Consider the following 22,257-nt stretch of genomic DNA (forward strand, 5'->3'; position numbering starts at 1 on the left):
GTAAACAAGATGAAGACATTCCACCAGTTTACACCTGTAAATATGCTTGAAACCGCAAGAAAGCTAAGAAAACAGTGGAGCTTGCTATGCTTAGTAGAAGAATACTGCCGCAATCGCCATTATACATAATCTACCTCAAAACGAAGCACAGTAATATAAGTATATTTCTACTTTGCACAAGAAGCAGAATCAACCCAGGTTACTAAAGGCCAAATGAGAAAGATTCATATTTAGAAAAACGAGAAGAGACGGCTGAAACGAAACTCAGCAGAGACAACTCGTGCCAGGAAAGCCAAAGTCATACCAATAGAAGAAGCAAACAGTAGCTACATTTAATTGAAACTAAGAACAGAATATCCTGCTTATGAAAGGTTAAGATAAGAAGACGTAGGCAGGTGGTGGGATGAATGAGAATTAAATACACAAAATTGAGAGAAAAGAGACAAATTCACGGTGTAGGAATCACGTGACCAGCCGAGTAAGAAGAGGTGAGGGTTCACACCTACGCTTGGCACCTGATCAGGTGGAGATATCAGAACCTTTCCAGACAGAAGATGCAGTCTCGAGGCCAACCACAGTGAACTAATTGACACATGGCTACTAAAGTGATGATTGATTGTAACCATAATCGGACGAAGGCGGGTAACTAAGTGGCACCTCGCACCTGGCCGACCATTCTGCATGCTGCTAAGCGAAGTGGAAAAGTATGCATGGGGTTGGTGCCAACCCAATCACAATGGACCAAATAATCTAGGGTCCTATAGTTAGTAAAACCAATGGGACATTGTCCTTTTAGTGACGTCTACTGGAGTCATTTTTTAAGGAAGGGCTTACACGCCCACCTGACACTTTTTACCCAATCCCCTCACTCCGTTACCATATACAGATATAGTACCTATAGTAAAGTTACCTTTTCCTAACCAATAGAATTGCATGTTAACTTTTGAGTGTTACACGTCAATGATGACAATTTTTGAGTATAAATGTTACAACTTGTATGAAGTTTGTTGGAGTTGAAGCGAGAAGGACATTCGCATCACTGCTGATATCCATAACTCCCCGTTTTCTGTACTTGTCATTAAACAGACTCCCTTTGCCAAACCATTGAGTTGTCCTTAGTGATTGGTATTGGAGTAATGAATCTGTTCCCCATCCATCCAAAGGGTGCAGCTATCTCGTCTTAAAGTACTTCTGAGCAAACCTCGGCTCTATGGGCCGGCCGGGGGTCTAGGAGTACAGCGTACACGCACCCCTAAATCTGATTGCAAACTCACATCAGCACTGTGAATCCTATGCACACATGTCCTTATGTTTACCTTGGGGTGGCGTAGTGATCGAGGGATTTGTGTGACCATTTCTGTGCCGAGAGACTGTGCGGGTGGTCCATGAATCCGTGTTGTTTGGTGCAAATGTGGGCGTGCGAGGGACTGCCTGTAGGCGGTCCATCGTAATGCCCACTTTTTTGTATTTTCATCCCCATTTTCTGAGTTCCGCCCCCATCCCAGCCCTCTGCCCAAGCCATGCCCACACTCAGCGCGGTGTCTCACGCAAGGCGCTCGACAGCTCACAGAGACATGGCAAACCTGTGCGAACTCTACCCAAGTCCTGGCAAAGTCTTCCGCATTCAATTCCATGAATCGACAAAGGGGATTTTGCACACAGTTTGGAGCTCAAGTTCCCTTTTTCCTGCGCAAATAATTCCATGAATCGCCCCTAAGTGTTTTCCCAATATTGTCTATTCAGTGTGTCTGTAATTTGCCTTATGTTGCCACAGCAATACAAGGACTTGGGGAAGGAGGAGTCTGGAAGAGAGAGCCCCTCTGAAATGGTGATTTGTACAGAACACAAGGAAGGCAATGAGGAGATGTTGTGGCTGCCCCAGCTACTGGAGAAAAACAATGCAAACAGAGAAACTGGTGCACATGGCAGGACGTATGCGCCAAATCCCCCTGGGTGTCCACCCAGGCTGCAATTAATGGAGGTGACCCCTCCGACGGCAATAGATTTGCTTTCACTCTGGCCCCCCTATACTACTGAAGATGTGTCTCTGATCCTCCCCTCTCTCCCCCATCCTGTTCTCTTACTAACCCCACTCCACCTTCCCATCCAGCAGCAGGTGATGGTGGCTTGTAAGATATGAAGAGCCCCCATCCTGTCCCGTAGCAGGTAATGACACCTGCAAAGTTAAGGGAGGCAGCACTTCTTATTTACATGTAGTGCAGCACTTCATTTACCCCAGAGAAGCCTTGTGGTGACTGTTGATGTACTGTTTATGAACTTGCCTGTTCTATTCAAATGTTAGCAGTGAAAGCCCAGTGGCCTGTTCAGTGAAGCCCCCAGTGGCCTGTTCAGTGAAGCCCGCAGTGGCCTGTTCAGTGAAGCCCCCAGTGGCCTGTTAAGTGAAAGCCCCATGGCCTGTTCAGTGAAGCCCCCAGTTGCCTGTTCAGTGAAAGCCCCTTGGCCTGTTCAGTGAAGCACCCAGTCGCCTGTTCAGTGAATCCCCCAGTGGCCTGTTCAGTAAAACCGTAGCCTGTTCAGTGAAGCCCCCAGCGACCTGTTTGGTGAAGCCCCCAGTGGCCTGTTCAGTAAAACCCCCAGAGGCCTGTTCAGTGAAGCCCCAGTGGCCTGTTCATTGAAAGCCCCAGTGGCCTGTTCAGTGAAGCCCCCGGTCACCTGTTCAGTGAAGCCCCCCGTTGCCTTTTCAGTGAAACCCCCAGTGGCCTGTTCAGTGAAAGCCCCCATGGCATGTTCACTGAAACCTCCAGTGACCTGTTCAGTGAAGCCCCCAGTCGCCTATTCAGTGAAACCTCCAGTGGCCTGTTCACTGAAACCTCCAGTGGCCTGTTCAGTGAAGCCTCCAGTGGCCTGTTCAGTGAAAGCCCACGTGGCATGTTCACTGAAACCTCCAGTGGCCTGTTCAGTGAAGCCACCAGTGGCCTGTTCAGTGAAGCCCCCAGTGGCCTTTTCAGTGAAACCCTCAGTGACCTGTTCAGTGAAGCCCCCAGTGGCCTGTTCAGTGAAGCCCCCAGTGGCCTAGTCAGTGAAACCTCCAGTGGCCTGTTGAGTGAAGCCCCCAGTGGCCTGTTCAGTGAAACCCCTAGTGGCCTGTTCAGTGAAGCCCCCAGAGGCCTGTTCAGTGAAACCCCCAGTGGCCTGTTCAGTGAAGCCCCCAGAAGCCTGTTCAGTGAAAGCCCCCGTGGCCTGTTCAGTGAAGCCCCCAGTGGCCTTTTCAGTGAAACCCTCAGTGAGCTGTTCAGTGAAGCCCCCAGTGGCCTGTTCAGTGAAGCACCCAGTGGCCTAGTCAGCGAAACCCCCAGTGGCCTGTTCAGTGAAGCCCCCAGTGGCTTCTTCAGTGAAGCCCCCAGTGGCCTGTTCAGTGAAGCCCCCAGAGGCCTGTTCAGTCAAACCTCCAGTGGCCTGTTCAGTGAAGTCCCCAGTGGCCTGTTCAGTAAACCCCCCAGTGGCCTGTTCAGTAAAACCTCCAGTGACCTGTTCAGTGAAACTCACAGTGGCCTGTTCACTGAAACTCCAAGTGGCCCGTTCAGTGAAGCCCCCTTTGGCCTGTTCAGTGAAGCCCCCAGTGGCCTGTTCAGTCAAACCTTCAGTGGCCTGTTCAGTAAAACCTCCAGTGACCTGTTCAGTGAAACCCCCAGTGGCCTGTTCAGTGACGCCCCCAGTAGCCTGTTCAGTGAAGCCCCCAGAGGCCTGTTCAGTCAAAACTCCAGTGGCCTGTTCAGTGAAGCCCCCAGAGGCCTGTTGAGTCAAACCTCCAGTGGCCTGTTCAGTGAAGCCCCCAGTGGCCTGTTCAGTGAAACCTCCAATGGCCTGTTCAGTGAAGCCACCAGTGGCCTGTTCAGTGAAGCCCCCAGTGGCCTGTTCAGTGAAACCTCCAATGGCCTGTTCAGTGAAGCCCCCAGTGGCCTGTTCAGTGAAGCCCCCAGTGGCCTGTTCAGTCAAACCCCCAGTGGCCTGTTCAGTGAAACCTCCAGTGGCCTGTTCATTGAAGCCCCCAGTGGCCTGTTCAGTCAAACCTCCAGTGGCCTGTTCAGTGAACCCTCCAGTGGCCTGTTCAGTGAACCCTCCAGTGGCCTGTTCAGTGAAACCTCCAGTGGCCTGTTCAGTGAACCCTCCAGTGGCCTGTTCAGTGAAACCTCCAGTGGCCTGTTCAGTGAACCCTCCAGTGGCCTGTTCAGTGAAGCCCCCAGTGGCCTGTTCAGTTAAACCTCCAGTGGCCTGTTCAGTGAAGCCCCCAGTGGCCTGTTCAGTGAACCCTCCAGTGGCCTGTTCAGTGAAACCTCCAGTGGCCTGTTCAGTGAACCCTCCAGTGGCCTGTTCAGTGAAGCCCCCAGTGGCCTGTTCAGTGAAACCTCCAGTGGCCTGTTCAGTGAAACCTCCAGTGCCCTGTTCAGTCAAGCCCCCAGTGGCCTGTTCAGTGAAGCCCCCAGTGGCCTGTTCAGTGAAACCTCCAATGGCCTGTTCAGTGAAGCCCCCAGTGGCCTTTTCAGTGAAGCCCCCAGTGGCCTGTTCAGTGAAGCCCCCAGTGGCCTGTTCAGTGAAACCCCCAGTGGCCTGTTCAGTGAAGCCCCCAGTGGCCTGTTCAGTGAAACCTCCAGTGGCCTGTTCAGTGAAGCCCCCAGTGGCCTGTTCAGTGAAACCTCGAGTGGCCTGTTCAGTGAAGCCCCCACTGGCCTGTTCAGTGAAGCCCCCAGTGGCCTGTTCAGTGAGTGAAGCCCCCAGTGGCCTGTTCAGTGAAGCCCCTAGTGGCCTGTTCAGTGAAACCTCCAATGGCCTGTTCAGTGAAGCCCCCAGTGGCCTGTTCAGTGAAGCCCCCAGTGGCCTGTTCAGTGAAACCCCCAGTGGCCTGTTCAGTGAAACCTCCAGTGGCCTGTTCAGTGAAGTCCCCAGTGGCCTGTTCAGTCAAACCTCCAGTGGCCTGTTCAGTGAACCCTCCAGTGGCCTGTTAAGTGAAACCTCCAGTGGCCTGTTCAGTGAACCCTCCAGTGGCCTGTTCAGTGAAACCTCCAGTGGCCTGTTCAGTGAACCCTCCAGTGGCCTGTTCAGTGAAGCCCCCAGTGGCCTGTTCAGTTAAACCTCCAGTGGCCTGTTCAGTGAAGCCCCCAGTGGCCTGATCAGTGAAGCCCCCAGTGGCCTGTTCAGTGAACCCTCCAGTGGCCTGTTCAGTGAAGCCTCCAGTGGCCTGTTCAGTGAACCCTCCAGTGGCCTGTTCAGTGAAGCCCCCATTGGCCTGTTCAGTGAAACCTCCAGTGGCCTGTTCAGTCAAGCCCCCAGTGGCCTGTTCAGTGAAGCCCCCAGAGGCCTGTTCAGTCAAACCTCCAGTGGCCTGTTCAGTGAAGCCCCCAGTGGCCTGTTCAGTGAAGCCCCCAGTGGCCTGTTCAGTGAAGCCCCCAGGGGCCTGTTCAGTGAAGCCCCCAGTGGCCTGTTCAGTGAAGCCCCCAGTGGCCTGTTCAGTGAAGCCCCCAGTGGCCTGTTCAGTGAAAGCCCCTTGGCCTGTTCAGTGAAGCCCCCAGTGGCCTGTTCAGTGAAGCCCCCAGTGGCCTGTTCAGTGAAAGCCCTTTGGCCTGTTCAGTGAAGCCCCCTGTGGCCTGTTCAGTGAAGCCCCCAGTGGCCTGTTCAGTGAAGCCCCCAGTGGCCTGTTCAGTGAAAGCCCCTTGGCCTGTTCAGTGAAGCCCCCAGTGGCATGTTCAGTGAAGCCCCCAGTGGCCTGTTCAGTGAAACCTCGAGTGTCCTGTTCAGTGAAGCCCCCAGTGGCCTGTTCAGTGAAGCCCCCAGTGGCCTGTTCAGTGAGTGAAGCCCCCAGTGGCCTGTTCAGTGAAGCCCCTAGTGGCCTGTTCAGTGAAACCTCCAATGGCCTGTTCAGTGAAGCCCCCAGTGGCCTGTTCAGTGAAGCCCCCAGTGGCCTGTTCAGTGAAACCCCCAGTGGCCTGTTCAGTGAAACCTCCAGTGGCCTGTTCAGTGAAGCCCCCAGTGGCCTGTTCAGTCAAACCTCCAGTGGCCTGTTCAGTGAACCCTCCAGTGGCCTGTTCAGTGAAACCTCCAGTGGCCTGTTCAGTGAACCCTCCAGTGGCCTGTTCAGTGAAACCTCCAGTGGCCTGTTCAGTGAACCCTCCAGTGGCCTGTTCAGTGAAGCCCCCAGTGGCCTGTTCAGTTAAACCTCCAGTGGCCTGTTCAGTGAAGCCCCCAGTGGCCTGTTCAGTGAAGCCCCCAGTGGCCTGTTCAGTGAACCCTCCAGTGGCCTGTTCAGTGAACCCTCCAGTGGCCTGTTCAGTGAAACCTCCAGTGGCCTGTTCAGTCAAGCCCCCAGTGGCCTGTTCAGTGAAGCAAGCCCCCAGTGGCCTGTTCAGTGAAACCTCCAATGGCCTGTTCAGTGAAGCCCCCAGTGGCCTGTTCAGTGAAGCCCCCAGTGGCCTGTTCAGTGAAGCCCCCAGTGGCCTGTTCAGTGAAACGAAACCTCCAGTGGCCTGTTCAGTGAAGGCCCAGAGGCCTGTTCAGTCAAACCTCCAGTGGCCTGTTCAGTGAAGCCCCCAGTGGCCTGTTCAGTGAAGCCCCCAGTGGCCTGTTCAGTGAAGCCCCCATTGGCCTGTTCAGTGAAGCCCCCAGTGGCCTGTTCACTGAAAGCCCCTTGGCCTGTTCAGTGAAGCCCCCAGGGGCCTGTTCAGTGAAGCCCCCAGTGGCCTGTTCAGTGAAGCCCCCAGTGGCCTGTTCAGTGAAGCCCCCAGTGGCCTGTTCAGTGAAAGCCCCCAGTGGCCTGTTCAGTGAAGCCCCCAGTGGCCTGTTCAGTGAAAGCCCTTTGGCCTGTTCAGTGAAGCCCCCTGTGGCCTGTTCAGTGAAGCCCCCAGTGGCCTGTTCAGTGAAGCCCCCAGTGGCCTGTTCAGTGAAAGCCCCCAGTGGCCTGTTCAGTGAAGCCCCCAGTGGCCTGTTCAGTGAAGCCCCCAGTGGCCTGTTCAGTGAAGCCCCCAGTGGCTTGTTCAGTGAAAGCCCCCAGTGGCCTGTTCAGTGAAGCCCCAGGCGGCCTGTTCAGTGAAGCCCCCAGTGGCCTGTTCAGTGAAGCCCCCAGTGGCCTGTTCAGTGAAGCCCCCAGTGGCCTGTTCAGTGAAGCCCCCAGTGGCCTGCTCAGTGAAAGCCCCTTGGCCTGTTCAGTGAAGCCCCCAGTGGCCTGTTCAGTGAAGCCCCCAGTGGCCTGTTCAGTGAAGCCCCCAGTGGCCTGTTCAGTGAAAGCCCCTTGGCCTGTTCAGTGAAGCCCCCAGTGGCCTGTTCAGTGAAGCCCCCAGTGGCCTGTTCAGTGAAAGCCCCTTGGCCTGTTCAGTGAAGCCCCCAGTGGCCTGTTCAGTGAAGCCCCCAGTGGCCTGTTCAGTGAAGCCCCCAGTGGCCTGTTCAGTGAAAGCCCCTTGGCCTGTTCAGTGAAGCCCCCAGTGGCCTGTTCAGTGAAGCCCCCAGTGGCCTGTTCAGTGAAAGCCCCTTGGCCTGTTCAGTGAAGCCCCCAGTGGCCTGTTCAGTGAAGCTCCCAGTGGCCTGTTCAGTGAAGCCCCCAGTGGCCTGTTCAGTGAAAGCCCCTTGGCCTGTTCAGTGAAGCCCCCAGTGGCCTGTTCAGTCAAACCTCCAGTGGCCTGTTCAGTGAAGCCCCCAGTGGCCTGTTCAGTCAAACCTCCAGTGGCCTGTTCAGTGAAGCCCCCAGTGGCCTGTTCAGTCAAACCTCCAGTGGCCTGTTCAGTGAACCCTCCAGTGGCCTGTTCAGTGAAGCCCACAGTGGCCTGGTCAGTGAAGCCCACAGTGGCCTGTTCAGTGGACCCTCCAGTGGCCTGTTCAGTGACGCCCCCAGTGGCCTGTTCAGTCAAACCTCCAGTGGCCTGTTCAGTGAAGCCCCCAGTGGCCTGTTCAGTGAACCCTCCAGTGGCCTGTTCAGTGAAGCCCCCAGTGGCCTGTTCAGTGAAGCCCCCAGTGGCCTGTTCAGTGAAGCCCCCAGTGGCCTGTTCAGTGAAAGCCCCTTGGCCTGTTCAGTGAAGCCCCCAGGGGCCTGTTCAGTGAAGCCCCCAGTGGCCTGTCCAGTGAAGCCCCCAGTGGCCTGTTCAGTGAAGCCCCCAGTGGCCTGTTTAGTGAAGCCCCCAGTGGCCTGTTCAGTGAAAGCCCCTTGGCCTGTTCAGTGAAGCCCCCAGTGGCCTGTACAGTGAAGCCCACAGTGGCCTGTTCAGTGAAGCCCCCAGTGGCCTGTTCAGTGAAGACCCCAGTGGCCTGTTCAGTGACAGCCCCTTGGCCTGTTCAGTGAAGCCCCCAGTGGCCTGTTCAGTGAAGCCCCCAGTGGCCTGTTCAGTGAAGCCCCCAGTGGCCTGTTCAGTGAAAGCCCCTTGGCCTGTTCATTGAAGCCCCCAGTGGCCTGTTCAGTGAAGCCCCCAGTGGCCTGTTCAGTGAAGCCCCTTGTGGCCTGTTCAGTGAAGCCCCCAGTGGCCTGTTCAGTGAAGCCCCCAGTGGCCTGTTCAGTGAAAGCCCCTTGGCCTGTTCAGTGAAGCCCCCAGTGGCCTGTTCAGTGAAGCCCCCAGTGGCCTGTTCAGTGAAGCCCCCAGTGGCCTGTTCAGTGAAAGCCCCTTGGCCTGTTCAGTAAAGCCCGCAGTGGCCTGTTCAGTGAAGCCCCCAGTGGCCTGTTCAGTGAAGCCCCCAGTGGCCTATTCAGTGAAAGCCCCTTGGCCTGTTCAGTGAAGCCCCCAGTGGCCTGTTCAGTGAAGCCCCCAGTGGCCTGTTCAGTGAAGCCCCCAGTGGCCTGTTCAGTGAAAGCCCCTTGGCCTGTTCAGTGAAGCCCCCAGTGGCCTGTTCAGTGAAACCTCCAGTGGCCTGTTCAGTGAAGCCCCCAGTGGCCTGTTCAGTGAACCCTCCAGTGGCCTGTTCAGTGAAGCCCCCAGTGGCCTGTTCAGTGAAGCCCCCAGTGGCCTAGTCAGTGAAACCTCCAGTGGCCTGTTCAGTGAAGCCCCCAGTGGCCTGTTCAGTGAAACCCCCAGAGGCCTGTTCAGCGAAGCCCCCAGAGGCCTGTCCAGTGAACCCCCCAGTGGCCTGTTCAGTGAAGCCCCCAGAAGCCTGTTCAGTGAAAGCCCCCGTGGCCTGTTCAGTGAAGCCCCCAGTGGCTTTTTCAGTGAAACCCTCAGTGACCTGTTCAGTGAAGCCCCCAGTGGCCTGTTCAGTGAAGCACATAGTGGCCTAGTCAGCGAAACCCCCAGTGGCCTCTTCAGTGAAGCCCCCAGTGGCTTGTTCAGTGAAACCCCCAGTGGCCTGTTCAGTGAAGCCCCCAGAGGCCTGTTCAGTCAAACCTCCAGTGGCCTGTTCAGTGAAGTCCCCAGTGGCCTGTTCAGTAAAACCCCCAGTGGCCTGTTCAGTAAAACCTCCAGTGGCCTGTTCAGTGAAGCCCCCAGTGGCCCGTTCAGTGAAGCCCCCTTTGGCCTGTTCAGTGAAGCCCCAGTGGCCTGTTCAGTCAAACCTTCAGTGGCCTGTTCAGTAAAACCTCCAGTGACCTGTTCAGTGAAACCCCCAGTGGCCTGTTCAGGGAAGCCCCCAGTAGCCTGTTCAGTGAAGCCCCCAGAGGCCTGTTCAGTCAAACCTCCAGTGGCCTGTTCAGTGAAGCCCCCAGAGGTCTGTTGAGTCAAACCTCCAGTGGACTGTTCAGTGAAGCCCCCAGTGGCCTGTTCAGTGAAACCTCCAGTGGCCTGTTCAGTGAAGCCCCCAGTGGCCTGTTCAGTGAAGCCCCCAGTGGCCTGTTCAGTGAAACCTCCAGTGGCCTGTTCAGTGAAGCCCCCAGTGACCTGTTCAGTGAAGCCCCCAGTGGCCTGTTCAGTGAAGCCCCCAGTGGCCTGTTCAGTGAAGCCCCCAGTGGCCTGTTCAGTGAAACCTCCAGTGGCCTGTTCAGTGAAGCCCCCAGTGGCCTGTTCAGTGAAGCCCCCAGTGGCCTGTTCAGTGAACCGCCCAGTGGCCTGTTCAGTGAAGCCCCCAGTGGCCTGTTCAGTGAAGCCCCCAGTGGCCTGTTCAGTGAACCGTCCAGTGGCCTGTTCAGTGAAACCTCCAGTGGCCTGTTCAGTGAAGCCCGGCCTGCACAGAGTGGGGAGCATGAGCCGCAATGATGGGAGGTGGAGCACAGGGCACCTGTCTAAACAAGGTGCATTGGTTTCCAACATGACAATCCGACAAATGGGGGAGGGGAGGAGAGTCCAAAGGGATTGTCATGGTGAGTCACTTCCTGAGGGGGACACCTGCTCAGTGGTGCCACTGTCCCTTGGGTGACCTGTGAATTTACAGCATTCCATATGGTTTGATGACACTGTCTGAAATAATTGCAACGTGAAGTCCATGAGTGCGTGAACAGATAAGAAGCAGCGTCTGCACAGTCGTTATTCAAATGAACTCTGACCCTTCTCTAATATTTAAAGCAAGGAAGGGTTCATTATGCCGTTGCCTTCGGAACACATGTATTTAACACTATTAAGCTGCCGAAGTGTCCCTGCATGTTTAAAATTGGGCGTTCATCAGGATAGCAATAAGAACGAAAAAAGAACACACCAACACTGAACAAGGTTTCATCAATTCCCAATAATGTGGTCATTTCCCGTCCAAGAGGGCGGGAAATGACCCTGCTTTATATCCAGAGGTGGGGTGCTTTACAGGGCATATCTGAAAGACTGTGGGCCTGATTCATTGAATTAATTGCGCAGGAAATAGGGTACTTGTCCACCATTCTGCGCGCAAATTCCTGTTCGTCGATTCATGGAATCAAATGCACTGTACTTTTCCTGGACTTGCGTGGAGTTTGCGCAGGCTCGCCACTTCTCTGTGAGCCGTTGAGGGCCTTGGGCGAGGGCGAGACTACATGCAGAGCGTGGGCGTGGCTTGTGCAGAGGGCGAGACTACATGCAGAGCGTGGGCGTGGCTTGTGCAGGGGCGAGACTACATGCAGAGCGTGGGCGTGGCTTGTGCAGGGGCGAGACTACATGCAGAGCGTGGGCGTGGCTTGTGCAGGGGCGAGACTACATGCAGAGCATGGGCGTGGCTTGTGCAGGGGCTACATGCAGAGTGTGGGCGTGGCTTGTGCAGGGGCGAGACTACATGCAGAGCGTGGGCGTGGCTTGTGCAGAGGGCGAGACTACATGCAGAGCGTGGGCGTGGCTTGTGCAGGGGCGACACTACATGCAGAGCGTGGGCGTGGCTTGTGCAGGGGCGAGACTACTTGCAGAGCGTGGGCGTGGCTAGTGCAGGGGCGAGACTACATGCAGAGCGTGGGCGTGGCTTGTGCAGGGGCGAGACTACATGCAGAGCGTGGGCGTGGCTTGTGCAGAGGGCGAGACTACATGCAGAGCGTGGGCGTGGCTTGTGCAGGGGCGAGACTACATGCAGAGCGTGGGCGTGGCTTGTGCAGGGGCGAGACTACATGCAGAGCGTGGGCGTGGCTTGTGCAGAGGGCTGGGAATGGGGCAGAACACCAACAATGGAGAAGAACATGCTCAAAAATAGGCATTCCGAGGAACAGCTGCAGGCAGTCCCTTGCACGCCTACAATTGTGCAGCATGAGACGCATTCATGGATTCGATTGCGCAACCGCTTGGACGGGAAATGACCACACAAGTCCTTCATACGGTCTGCCACCCAAAGACAGGAGTAAATACACTTGAATGTAGTATTTGCAGCACAGAGGTGCGGTTGCATGTTGGATTTTGGGGTGCGTTTCTGCAACCAGGTTTCCAAACTTCCTTAGGGGTGTGCACAAGCAGTGTAGCGGGGTGCAGAAACGGTTTACAGGGAATCGCACATAGGTTTTTTCGAGTTAAGACCGAGTTATGATTTTTCATATGCAGGTTGTCAGGATGCCGGGAACAGTTACGGGAGACCCTGCACAGAGTCCATGTGATGCAGGACTGCTTGCGGGGGACCCCTCAAACTGTTTGAAGGGTGCATGTATTCCCACCCAGGGGAGGGCGCAAGGGTGGCTTATCTGGCTGCTTATGCTTTGCATGTGTGCGTGTCGGGGGCATTCCGGCCGCACCTTGAGTATACGGTTACTTTGCACAAACAATCCCATGAATACGCGGGGCACACGTTTTTTAATCTGAGCGCAGGTTTGCGCAATGTTCTTATCGGAGCGCGGCCCTTGCATACATTTCCATGAATCAGGCCCTGTTAATGTGCAGCATAGAGAAGCCACAGATGCTGAGAGATGAGGCGTTGGAAGGGAACACCCAGGACCACGAGTTGTGTACAGAGAAGGCATGGGGTCAGGAGTGGAGCTGAGGGGGGGTAAACTGGTGAGGGAGGAAGGTGTGTGAAGCAGACATAAGAAGGAGAGACACAAGAGAGTGAAAAGTGGATGAACAATTTAGGGGAAAGTCAGGACAGACAAGCTGTATCAGCAGGTCAGATCCGCCGTGTGACCAATCAGCAGTGAGGTGTGGCCGTAGGAGGGCACTAATCAAACATCATTTAAATCACCAATTTCCTACTCTTGACCTCAAATGTACGAATGGATTTATATGGTGCAAAATGAGTGTGAAAGCACCAAAATGCTGTTCAAGATGGGGCCGCTTGATTAGTCGATACAGAGTAGGGGGTATACAGTGATGTCAACGAAATGAGAATAACGAATAACCTTTTAAACAAATATTAAATAACTAAAAAATATTGCTTTTTTGTTAAAGTATATATGGAGGTGGGGTAAGGTATTAAAACATGTGGGTGGGTTGGGGTAATAAAGCTAGTGAAACGAAGGCTTGGGAGGGAGATGTTAGGAAAGATTTCCATTTCATGTGTAAATTTCCCTCCAGTTGTGTACCCCCAAATGTTTGCTTTGCTTTAGTCTGACTTTGCCACAGGGGCACCACCTTCTGCTGCACTCCTCTGGGCTTTCGCTGACTTTTTATAGGGGAAACTGACACGCCCTTAAAACAGTTTGTACTGCAAGACTTTGTTTCCTTAGTCCTTGAAAGTGTTGCAACTTTTCTGCAACATGTAATAAGTGCACAATGTACCTTACCATACAGTGCACTTGGGTCTATTAGTCATTTCCAAAGGCCCTAGATATTCTCGTAGGACTTTTTGGGAGATGTGCAGATGTGTCATGGACAGGGCTGGTGGCAGCTTATCTTTTCTTGTATTTTTAACCCTTTCCTGCCAGGTGAATGCGGTTACCGCATTTGGCACGAATAGGTGGCCTGGCTCCAAAATGGCCATGCGATGAGGTTCTTTGTTCTGTCCTTTGGCCATGTTACCCCTTCACCTTCCCAAGGTCGAGCCAACCTGGGTCAGTCCTTATTTGGGCATGCATTCTCCCGCGCAATGCCAACCTTTCGCGAGCTTCTGCATGTCTTGTGTGTGTGCTTCGAGGATGTGGGCTTGACTGTCTGGTTCCAATGTACATCCTGGGTGCCAGAGAGTCTGGTGTGCTGTGAATGCCTGGGACCACCGTGGTCGTGATTGGTCCACGTATGGAGTGCCTGTATGTGAGCAGATCCCCCATTGGGTCACCTTTGTTTTGGCACGAAGGAGACTCTGGATAAGAGGAGGCTCCAAACACCCATACCAGGTCGATCTCTGGAGTTCTCACTGAACGAAGGAAAGGATCCAAGAATCCTTAAACTAAGAAGCTGAGTCGAGGAACCGCTGGTGACCCACTGGAAGGTTTGGCACTCTGAGCCTGCTGTCATCCTGCTGGACCCCTTTGCATCTGATCGAACTAGAAGGTCTGCGAAGACGCTTCGACCCATTGGATTAGTGGAAATAACGATTCTCTGCACCTTCACCAAACCCTGCAAGTAAGCCTTCTCGAAAGTGTCCCTTGGCTAACCAGTGAGATGACCAGCTTGTGCAGACTTTTTCCCCTGATACCGCCGCCGTTGCAAGGAGACCCTTGAAACTTGGTACATCGCTAGCTCTGCCTTCACAGCACTCTCACACCGAATTTCGTACACTAGGCATTCCCACGTCTGGAGTAAAGAGAGACAGCCTGATCCAAAGTGAATGCGTTTACTGTGTCGCCCAGCCGTGGTGACGAACTTTGCAGGTGCACTGCTGTTGTGCCCCTCTTGCCCCTGAAGCCTGCTGCAGTGAAACTGCCCTGATCCCTCCACCAGGAGCGGAGAAATCCCCACTGTCCCATTTGGGAATCAACGCTGTAACTTCGTCGCTGAAAGCCGCAGAGTCGCAGAATTGCCACAATTGAACCTGCAACCAAATTGGACTCGAATGCTGAAGTTTGGTCCAGGGGTCGGTGAGTAATAACAACCCTTACTGGTGGCCCCTAGTGCATTCAACCCTTTTTATGCACGAGTGTCCCCTGAGGGCCACTCTCTGTTTCCCAGATAGCCTGCGTTATCGAACTATTCCCAACTCTTGGGACCCTCTCTGCCCTGTTGGGGAGACACTCCTTGAATAGTGGGAACCTATTCTGCATCACCTCACCTGCCTTCCTGAGCTGCTACAGACCCTACAAAAGACCCAGCTTCGTCAATCTGCACTACCGCGTGCGCCAGCATTGCAAGTACATTTGAGCAATAGGGACTGGACTGCCTTTCATTTAGCATTGTGATTGCTGCAGAATTGCCTAAAGACTCTTTGCACTACCTGCTTCCTTCCCTTTTCTAGGTTGTGGACCCATTTCGTGCATTTCCCCTTTAGGTCACTTGGTCTTGTATATATGTATTTTAGTAGGATTGTGGTGGTTTAGAAGTGTTACTGTGATTATTACTGTGTGTTGAACTTCAAAGGCCTTAAATAAATGTATTTGTATTTTTGATATATATCCACCTGACTGGGAGTGATTTGTAAGGGTCCTTTACTCTGTTGCTCATTGAGGTCTTTCAGTCACCCTCACCCCTCCTGAGACCTAGTCTTGACCGCCGCCAATGCTACCTTGATTGGTCTGACTTGCCCAGAAGGTTACCCTGTTCCAGGAAACTAGGCCGGCCTTCCAAACCTCTGCCCACCAGGTCAGAGTTCAGAAATCCGTCTTAACAGGAGATTACCCAAATTTAAAAAGAGAAATAAATTTGATATTTTTTCTTTAGTGATAATTAGTTTTAAAAGTTTTAGTTATTATTTAATTCATTATCATCATATCGAACCGAATAGGGGGGACGGGGTGGTCACACATGCCAGACCCGTGAATCATTAAGTGACAGAACACAGAGATAGAGAGGCATTCTGAAGACAAAAGCGGGTTACGTTATGTTACGTTATATGTTATGTTATGCAATGTTATGTTATGTAATGTTACTAGGATTTGCACCCTGCACCGCTGCCATTTGCAGGGTCTTTAGGCACTATGAGAGGGCTGACCAGCTTGCACAGGACCTTTGCCCTGATACCACTGCCATTTCGAGGAGACCCTTGAAACTTGGCACATCGCTAGCTCTGTGTTCACGGCACCCTCCCACTGGATTTCGTACACTTTGCATTCCCATGTCTGGAGTAAAGAGTGAGAGCCTGATTTGCAGTGAACGCGGTTACCGTGGATCAGAAGAGAGTGGATGGGTTTGGTTAGTTGTGAGGAGAGGGAAGGGCAACATTGGCATGCTTTCCCGTTGATGTTGGGAGGGTAGCTCAGGTGACAAGATGACACCAAGCAGCTTTGATACCCGGTACCGGAGTCCGGCAGGAAGCGCAATATTAAAAAAGAAGTACTTCTTTTTGTAGCTCACAAGTACTCTGTGTTCTTGTAACCTTTCTAGGTGGGAAATGTATACAGCATTGAAGCTTTGTGTCTGGAGGAACAGCCTCGACCTCATAGAAGGGGCGTGAGCTGGCCAGGGGCTGGGTGTGTTGGCTGTAGTTAGATGTGTGACTTTTGTAAGGAACTCATGGTGGCAACAGTAAAGACAGACACAAGTGATCACAGTTCCAGGGTGTTTAATAACTGTACATGCAAGGGTGAGAAAAACGCCTAATCTAAACTTAAAGCTAAGAGGGGAGCAAGCTACGAGCATCAAATAAGAATAAGGCCGTCCTAGTAGCGTCTTGTCAAATAAAAAGAGCCTATACTATGAAAAACCTATTGCCAATCCTTACGCTAAATACAAACAGAGTATGGGATAGGATTCACAGGAAAGAAAGAAGTGTTCACAAATGATAAGTCAGGATGTGGTAGCCGGGGGTCTCCATTCCCCTCATTTTGAGCACGGGACAAGGCGGGACTCCGGAGCACAGCAAACGCTTGAGCTTTCCCAACACGAGACAACAGTTCCGCTCTCAGCTATCGGGACCTTCAGTGGTTACGTCTGTTTTCTACAAAAAAGTCTCTTGCCTCCGAGGACCTGATGTGTTCCAACAATAATAAACAAAGTTGCTCTCTGCTTGCACGCTGGGTGATGCCTTTCACCCCTGGATCCGCCTCTTCCGGGCTCAGATCCACCGGATGTTTTTACTGATATCAGGATCTTCGGTAGTTAGGTTTCTTACTTCTGAGGGTCTTACAAGTTCAAAATAACAAACAAAAGATTAACAAATGTTCCAAAGTTCTTCTCTACTTGTACTTGGGTGATAGATCTTCACCCCTGGGTCCCCCTCTTACGGGCTCAGACCCCTCTCGAATATCAGCCTCCCTGTCAGGTTCACTCTGGCACGTATTCAAAAGACTTTCTTCTCTGTCTTTCTTTCTCTGTCGCACTTTTCTCTGATGCCCTCACGAGTGGGTGGGTGGTGGCTTTTCAACACTGGATCCCCCTCTTCCGGGCTCAGACCCTTTTCAAATACCAGCCCCTCTGTCCGGTTCACTACAGCTCCTCAAAACAATCTCTTCGGTGACATTCACAAATCTTAATGTCTTTTTAAACAGTTCACTGTGGACAGCCCTCTGCCGGGTTCACTCTTGTCAACACACTGTACACTGGGACTTCAGACTTTGCCCCATTTTCATCATCATCCGTCTGTCGGGTTCACTCTTGCCAACTTTTGCTTATCACACTTCATTTGCCGGTCAAAGGCTTTCGACTGGCGGCCAGGAAGGAGAGCTTCCTGGGAGGCTCAATACTTGCGGCGAGGTATGGGGAGGGAGATTGCCCTAGTCGAACACTAACCTGGGCCATAAGACAGGAACAACTAAACACCCCTATAATGGCAGTGGTGGACCAGAATGGTGGACCTATGAAAGACCTACGGGGGATTAATAATAAATTCCGGGAGTTCTACGCCCGGTAATACACATCACGATATGAGGCTGGACACGATGAGTTGACACAATACTTAGATGAAATAGCACTGGGATGGCTAGATCCGGACCAAGGGGGCACACAGAAGAGGAGATCTGCAAAGCAACAAAATCACTACCCAGTGGCAAAGCCCCTGGAATGGACGGGATAACAGTAGAGTTTTACAAGGCATATGCAGATATAATAGCTCCCCATCTCCTGAGTATGTACGAAGGAGCCATGGCGCGAGGCACCCTCCCGGAATGAACCAGATTGGCGTTAGTGACTGTGCTCCCAAAACCGGGTAAAGACGCCACTCTCGCTGATCAATACTGACAATAAAATCCTGGCCAGGATACTAACGGAGCGCCCCGCTCCCACATATGCCAGCGCTGGTCTTTCCCTACCAGGCGGGATTCATCCCCGGGTGATCCACCCAGAACAGCTTGAGACGGCTATTCACCCTAATGCATAATGTTAATCCTGAAGTCCTGATGGTGATAGCAGCCCTCGACACTAAGAAGGCCTTCGACTCCATTGAGTGTCCCTTTCTCTTCGAAGTACTTCGGAGATCTGGAGTCAGCCTTACGTATATATGGTGGGTCAAACTGTTATACACGGCCCCAGAGCAGCAATATACACAAACGGTAAGGTCTCGGAATATATCTACCCCATGTGGGGCACCCGCCAGGGCTGCCCATTCTCCTCAATCATATTCTCACTAGCAATGGAGCCCTTAGCCTGTCATATCCCCGAACTACACTCACAACGTGGGATTCGTATTAAATAACTACTTGCCACCAACGATATCCTTCTCTATGTTTAATACCCCGGACAGAACTTAACCCCCATAACCTGAGAAGTGATTAGGCCTGGAGACATACCTGGCCTCAGGATCCATTGGGACAAATCCTAAGTACTCCCCCTAACCTCAGCTGTTCAACACACAGAGGTTGGCGACGGCTTCCGCTGGTGCCCCAGGGCTGCGCTATTCGGGTATTGCAGTCTCCACAAACGCTGACACCCTATATAAAGATAACAATATAAAAGCACTAGAGGCCCAGGAGCAGAGGGTGGAATCTTGGACATTGCTCCCTATCTCCCAGGCCACCCGTGTTGCCCTAGCCAAGATGGTCATAGCACCTAAAATCTATATATTTTTAATAATGTGCCAATATGACCCCCTGTCCATTAATGGGACCGAGTTAGGAAAATGATGATAAGACTGGTGTGGGCTGGTAAACAGCCCTGGATAGCATACGATACATTGGTGGGCAGTTAACATGGAGGCCTGGAATAGCCTGACTTACATCTATTTTACCTGGCAGCGCAAGTACAATATATAGCAAGATGGAACCCCCTTGGCTGCGATTCTCCACATGCCCTATTGGCAAGGGTTGTCGCCAGCCCAAATGACCTGATGGGGATGATCTGGGGCAATAGAGACACAGCCCCGAGAACCGAGATCCAACCCCTAGCCGTGACCTGCAAAGCATGGTTACGGATAAATCAGGTAGTAGAGACCGTTCCCCACTACCACCCCGATTTACCAATCTACAATACAGTTGGCATCCCACTCACACATGCAAGATCCTTCAGGGAAAACTTCCAAACGCTGGGTGTGCAGACTCTGGGAGACCTGGTTCAAGACGGTAGGTTTGTACAATGGGAAGATCTGTGGTCTAGGGGTAATCACAAAGCCGTAACTCTGCTCCAATATTATAGACTAAGGGGGATACTAAGGACCAAATGGCTCGACTTCTCAAGGGTAGCAGCTCTCCACCCAACCCAGCAGCAGGTGATCAAACCTCCCTCTACCAGTAGACTGGTCTGAACCATTTACGAAATGATCAGAAGCGGTAGGGGGGCAAAGAGACAAACAAATAAGGATACATGGAAGGCCTCCCTTGGTGAACCCCTGAGTGAGGGTCCATGCAAAGTAATGTGTATGCAAACCTGCTATCTCTCAGTAAACGCGAGACACAGATTGATACACTACAAATTCATACATCAAGTCTATTACTCCACCCTTAAACTGCACAAGATCTCCCCCAAGAGCGGCCCAACTTGCAAAAGATGTAGTGTAGAACTGGCAGACTTTTTTCATATAGCCTGGGCCTGCCCTCGTATCAGTACCTTCTGGGAGAAAATTGAGAAGACAATGTCTGGGGTTCTGCCCTCAACGCAGGTTTATACACCTGCACTGTGGCTTTTTGCACTGATAGACGGCGGGACCCGCACTGAAAGGAGGCTGTTGGGAATGGCCGCAGGAACTGCCAGGTACCTGGTAGCAAGGAGGTGGGGTAAGCACCCCCCCACCCCCATATTCGAAAACTGTTTTGAAAACATGAGGGTGTGTGAACTTAGGGAGACCAAGTACGCTGCAATGCTTCCAAATACCAGCCGTCCCTTTGAATGTTGGCCCTCCTTTCGTCAATACCAATTGGATATTGCACAGACAGCACAATCCCCAGGAATTAGCACATATTGCTAGGCTTGGGCCGGGCGTGTAGAGAAAAAAGCATGATGGGATGGTCGAGACCAAGAATTACAACAAGGTGTTTAACCTCTTACTGGATGTGATACCAACTTGGACGACAACAGAACACAGATGCCGGACTCAATATAAAGCGATTCGTACAGGGAGGGTGGGGGGGATGGATAAGCGGGTACGTGTTGGGGATTTTTTGGTCAATTGTTACTTGAAAATCAATAAAGAAAAAGAAAGAAAGTCTTTCGACTGTACGGACGATTTTGCTAGACCCCCTAATGGCCACTTTGAAACTCTTCTTGCGCTTTTCCCAAGGCCTTTTGGTAACAATAGTTTCAACAATAGGGTAATTGCCCTGAGTTTCCTGAGTTAGCACCCACGTGGTGCCTGACTCCTCTATAGCTGGTTTTCCCCTCTCATATTAACTGTTCTTTGTACTTTTCTTTAATTAGCTGCTTACTACTTTTGTTCAACACAGTTTGGTTTCTTATCGGCTCTCTCCTCCTCTCACTGACTGTAATGAACTGCTTGTCTTTTCTTGTCTCTAGAGTCAAGGAGAGTACCATGGTGGCAAGCATCTCTCCCCAGCTTGGTTATCAGCGGGGGAGAGCTACAGAGACCATTGACATCTGCTGCAACACACGCTGGCTACTGTTAGCAGACATATGATTCCTTCCATGGAGGTTTCACAGGCCTGGCTCGGAAAGGGCAAGGTCACTTCTCTCCTTGTCACCCTCTATGTTTGCACCGTCTTTCTCCTCCTTTTGAACTGCCGTGCTGAGTTAGTTCTCTCCTTGAGTTGTGTGCCTTACTCGTTTTGGTTCTCGTGTTCCACCTTTTATCCCTGTGGGGAAGGGAAAGGTGTGTGTGATTATGGTCAGTTTGCCTGACCCTTGTATTGGGACATGTCAGGTAGACGGCCTGGGTGTTTGCCCGTCATCTTTTGTGGTGTGTAAAAGTGTTCGTGTTGAAAAAGGGGGGGTAGAGTGTTTGAGTGTGCCACATGGTAGGATGGGGAGAAGGTGTTATAAGAAGGGGTAATTGTATTCTTCATCCTGGGGAGTAGGTGATTTTGGAAGGCTAGGTTTGGTAGGGTTTGTGAAATTAATAGGGGGATTATGGGAACAGTAGTGTTTTGTCCCTGGTGAATCGGAGTTCGGAACATAATAACCAGAGGGACATGGTAAAGAATGACTGGGAGTAATCGGGTAGGACACAGGAAAACAGGGATTCTGGGATAGATAATTTCAGGGTGCAACGGGGCTTGGGATCCTAGAGTGTTTGTTATACAAGGAAGTGTTATGGGATTTGGGCAGGAGAGATTCAATGGGAGGAAGGGTGGCAGATGTCATACAGCCTACAAAGGCCTCAGGGATCTCATCCTCCTCTCCTTCTTGCTCAGTGTAATAATGCATCTCACCTGGGGTATTTCCCTGAGCACAACCCCGCAATCCCCCATCCGGGTGATCCTCTCTCTCCCGTCCTATCCTAGGGTTGGGGTTTGAGAGCATCGGCCCTTCCCAGGCCACCTGAATAAGGGATTCGCTTGGTTCCTCAGGTTTCTCACACTTTGTGTGATGTTCGAAGTTTGGGGAGATTTTTGTTTTACGTAGCCATGTGTGAATGGCTGGGAAGAATATGACGGTTACTCAAAGGTGGGGATGATAATCAGGGGTTCCCGTAGTGCTTTCCAATTACTGGCCTTGTTGTCAGTTACGTTTTTATGTAGTCGCCAGTGGAGTGCTCGGACACCCGGAGTTGTGTTCCTTTCTGTTGAGCCAGAGCAGTAGTCCAGCTGCTGTGTTTTGAATCTGTTGATTTTCTTTGTGAGGTAATCCGGCAGACCTAGGTTTAAACTGTCAACGTAATCGATTCTTGAAAGAATCTGGGAGATAGTGGCCAGCCCTCTGTGTGCGAAGGAGGGGTAGGGAATAATCTGTTGGGTAGGGCAGGGATGGTAGAAGCACCTTGCGGTTCCAGCATGTGTCCGCTGTCCATCAATATGCCCAGGATTCTTGATCACTTTAAACGTAAACGGTGTGTGGAAGTCACCCACTTCCAAAGGCCTTGGTAGGAGTGAATCAGGTGTAGCGTGAGGTGAGACTATAATTATTTTTGAGGTGGCTGTGCTGTCTGAGTTGAGTTTTAGGTAGTTATTCATCAGCCATTAATTTATGTGAGGCGCGCAGTTGCTGAGGGTGCTGCTGCACTTTTCGTCGTCTGTCATTTTATATATGATTTGTGTGTCATCGCCTTAGTTTTAAAATGTGCTCCAATAATATGTTATGATCTTCATCAAAGGGGTCATATAGATGTTCAAAAGGAGCGTCCGGAGACTCGATCCATGGTGAACACCACAGGTAATGAGTTGTGGATTCAAACCGAAATTTGGGAGCAAGGGGATTATGTTATTTCTGTTAGGAACAACCTCATCCATTTTAGAGTTGTGTTATTGAGTCCGGTTTCCTTAAGACTTGTAATTAGTGTACTGTGGTTAACAGAGTCAAAGCGTGCTGAGATATTGAGGAGTATGCGTGGTAAGGTGATGTTTACATCAGCTGTGAGTTTGACGTCATCCTAGATGGAAACTAGTACTGATTTGGTGCC

The sequence above is a fragment of the Ambystoma mexicanum genome, chromosome 11 (assembly GCF_040938575.1).
Source record: "Ambystoma mexicanum isolate Mex_15411 chromosome 11, UKY_AmexF1_1, whole genome shotgun sequence".
NCBI lineage: Eukaryota > Metazoa > Chordata > Amphibia > Caudata > Ambystomatidae > Ambystoma > Ambystoma mexicanum.